This window comes from Schistocerca americana, chromosome 2 (genome assembly GCF_021461395.2).
Source record: "Schistocerca americana isolate TAMUIC-IGC-003095 chromosome 2, iqSchAmer2.1, whole genome shotgun sequence".
NCBI lineage: Eukaryota > Metazoa > Arthropoda > Insecta > Orthoptera > Acrididae > Schistocerca > Schistocerca americana.
This window is the reverse complement of record NC_060120.1, coordinates 312,965,622-312,969,546: the sequence shown is the minus strand read 5'-3', so window position 1 is coordinate 312,969,546 and position 3,925 is coordinate 312,965,622. Positions and strand designations below refer to the sequence as shown.

The following is a 3,925-nucleotide window of genomic DNA, read 5'->3' as shown; positions in this document are numbered from 1 at the left end:
CCAGAAATGATTTGTTATTTATTTTACAAATATGATACATTTATCAAACACATTTACATGTTTGAAAGGAGTGATTATTCATGGCGCAAAAGTGATAAATTTACCATACACGTTTACATTACAAAAATTGTTTGAAGTGACCAACTCCTATATCTATGCTAACTCTAACTCTACGATTCATACTTAGACCCGCGTTGTGGAAAACTCCTGCTGCGTTCTGTACTTGGTAAAATCCATATCGGACACGGTTCCTCAGAACATCATACCTGGGAACTGAAATTGGGCACACCAAGGGTTTTAAATGTTCCCAAAGGAAAAAAAGTCCATTGGATTCAAATCTAGTGATCGGGTAGGACAGACAATATGTTCAGCCCCTTGATCAAGCCACCTTTTCTGAAACTGGATATCGGGATGCTGGCGTGCATGAACCACGATGTCTACAGGTACGTCATCAAGTAAGTGAAACAGCTCATTCCTGAGAAACTGTAGATGCATTTGTCTACTAAGACGTTTTGGTAGGAAGTAGGGCCCCATGAGTTGATTATGAAGGATTCCGCCCCACACGTTGAGGCTGAAATCCTACATGTGATTGTGAACGTATTCGAAGATCCCATCACGTGAACTTTCAGCTTCATTAGAGAATGAGGTATAGGCTCCCAACTGCAGAAATACAGGCTGCTACCCTAATATACGAGACGTTTAAAGAAATGTGTTCCTGGCTGAAAGTCTGCCTCATTTAATCATTGCACCCATTCAACGTGATACAGGTACAGAATTTTCGCGCTGAATGTTCCAGACCGTCCCATGATTAACGTCTTCTATTCTCCCAGGTCTCATTTTACTAATACATGGAGTTTATCTATAGTAAGAAGAACCCGTTCTTCAGGCTCAGGCGTTTGTACATAGCGTGGTCTTCAACCATCTGCAGTTATTTTCACATGAGCCCGTTTCCCAAGCGTTGGCGGGGTCGAACAGACATTCTTGCACAAGCTAACTGCCTTACTGGATAACGCTCACCAGGGGCGGTGGCAAGTGGGGGTGGACTACAGGGGCTACAGACCTCCTCCTCCTCCCCCCCCCCCCCCCCCCAGTGGGGTATCATGTTACGCTGGATAAAATTACTTGAGAAATCAGCGAATATATTACTTCAACAGATTCAATCATTTTTTTTTATAATTATTTAGCAATATAGGTTGCAATGTATTACAAACACATTTTAACAAAAGAATAAGACCGACAAATAGCTTACTATAGAAACCAATAAATATCATTTAACTTAAAATGGGCATCTTACTATTAATGTACGATTACCGCTTGCAATGCGCAAGAAAGCTAAATATGCGAGGTATGTCTACCAACACTTAAATTGCTGACCCCAGACAAAAACTTCAAAATCGTCGGACATCTGGGTCAAATTGTATTATTTTACCGGGTACACACATTCTGTAGACACGTTTTTACCCTGAACTCCAAACGAGTTGAATCCTCAGTCTCATCTGTCAGGTCGTGCATGTAGCGCGTATCCGTCACTTGAGACACTGAATAAATGGTGGTGATGTGTTGTGATGGAAGCTACTCTAAAACAGAACAAACAACAATCGGACAAAACAAAACAAATGCCACGACCAATTGTAAATTACAAAGTGAGTGAATTACACATTTCAGGTAAATTACACAACTGAGGGCCGAGTGCACCAATCTCGGCCAAAAAGAAAAAGAAAAAAAACGAACGTCCCGTGATCACGGCTAAAAGTCAACTGCGTTTAAAATATCTCTGCGGTGCACCAACGTTAATCACCAGTCAGCAAACCGTCGTCAGCCAACCGTGCATTTGATCGCTGTTAAGTCTGTGTACTGCAATGGAAGGCGTCCTGGAGACGCAAAGATGTTAATCGAGACATGAATTTGCGTAGTGCCGTCTAAATACATATTTTTTCTAAATAATCGCTGGTGAGCTACGCCATTGTCAAATTCGCTTACTTTTGTCAACAAACAGAAGTGTGTTTATACCTCGCTGCTAGTCTATTCGTTTATGTTTGGCGAAACGGAAAACAGAAGAACAACACCAATTGATCTATGCGAATGCATTTGCAATGCATTTGTTCTTGTAAATGGCTCTGAGCACTATGGGACTTAACATCTGAGGTCATCAGTCCCCTAGAACTTAGAACTACTTTAAAAAAAAAAAGGCTCTAAGCGCTATGGGACTTAACTGCTAAGCTCATCAGACCCCTAGAACTTAGAACTAGTTAAACCTAACTAACCTAAGGACATCACACACATCCATGCCCGAGGCAGGATTCGAACCTGCGACTGTAGCGGTCGCGCGTTTCCAGACTGTAGCGCCTAGAAACGCTTGGCCACTCCGGCCGACAAACTCCTTAAACCTAAGTAACCTAAGGACATCACACACATCCATGCCCGAGGCAGGATTCGAACCTGCGACCGTAGCGGTCGCACGGTTCCAGACTCTAGCGCCTAGAACCGCTCGGCCACTGTGGCCGACTGTTCTTGTAAATATAAGAACTGCAGGCTGCAGTATAAAAGAAGAAATGTACTGTGTCTCGTTTCGGTTATTATTTATTCGTTCAGTTCGAATACGTACGTCATTTAAATATAAAAGCCGTCAGCTGTGCTCTAATTAATCCATCTAATTGTAATTTTTTTGAAAAATGCATATTTTCTTATATCTACCAATATAATACATACAATAATCCCGTTTTCATTGCAAACGAAAATTGTTAATTACTGTCCTTTTACGAAAGATTGATAATCAAAACTGTCTGAATAAAAATTACAGATTAATTTTTTCTATTTTTTTGTATTTTACGCTTCACATACATGCTCATAGAACAAGCACCTTTGTTTAAAAATTTGAATCCACCTGGAATCAACCCACACCTCCCCCACTCACTCACTCACTCTCTCTCTCTCTCTCTCTCTCTCTCTCTCTCTCTCTCTCTCTCTCTCTCTCTCTCTCACACACACACACACACACACACACACACACACACACACACACACACACACACACAGCGAGCAAGCACGCTACCACACAGCCACATGGGCTGATGAAGAAAAAGCTAGAAAGGCTACCTTATTTTACCACATGAAACATGATCGAAAAATTACGGTAACCTGATTGTCATGTGATCCTCAGAGAAAACAGGCAATGTGGCTACATGTGGAGGCACCATTTAATTCTAATTCTAGTAAGTTTGATTCACAAATTAATAAACTTTCAGGGTTCATTCTTACGTATGGGGCACAGTATAGATGCCTTGAGTCTGCGTCAGCAAATTGAAAATGGCCATCATCTTAATACTATATGCTTACAAAACCCGGTTCATCACGCGAAAACTACGCCTGAGCCACAATAAATTTTAACCACAGTCAACTACCTCATTTCACTTTGACTGAGGTCAGTGCACCAGAATTTTGCGTTGAACAAGGTTAAATGGTGAATGAGATTTTCGCTCTACAGCGCAGTGTGCGCTGATATGAAACTTCCTGGCAGATTAAAACTGTGTGCCGGACCGAGACTCGAACTCGGGACCTTTGCCTTTCACGGGCAAGTGCTCTACCAACTGAGCTACCCAAGCACGACTCACGCCCCGTCCCCACAGCTTCACTTCTGCCAGTACCTCGTCTCCTACCTTCCAAACTTTACAGAAGCTCTCCTGCGAACAGCAATATCCTTTCTTTCAGAAGTGCTAGTTCTGCAAGGTTCGCAGGAGAGCTTCTGTAAAGATTGGAAGGTAGGAGGCGAGGTACTGGCAGAAGTGAAGCTGTGGGCGTGAGTCGTGCTTGGGTAGCTCAGTTGGTAGAGCACTTGCCCGCGAAAGGCAAAGGTCCCGAGTTCGAGTCTCGGTCCGGCACACAGTTTTAATCTGCCAGAAAGTTTCATATCAGCGCACACTCCGCT

General features: G+C 42.7%; 1 non-coding gene across 1 annotated transcript; it reads right to left on the bottom strand.

Moving 5' to 3' along the window:
- Positions 1-3,528: 3,528 nt before the first annotated feature.
- Trnas-uga lies at positions 3,529-3,603 on the bottom strand. The gene has a single exon. It is a non-coding gene; the product is annotated as a tRNA-Ser (tRNA).
- Positions 3,604-3,925: the final 322 nt, after the last annotated feature.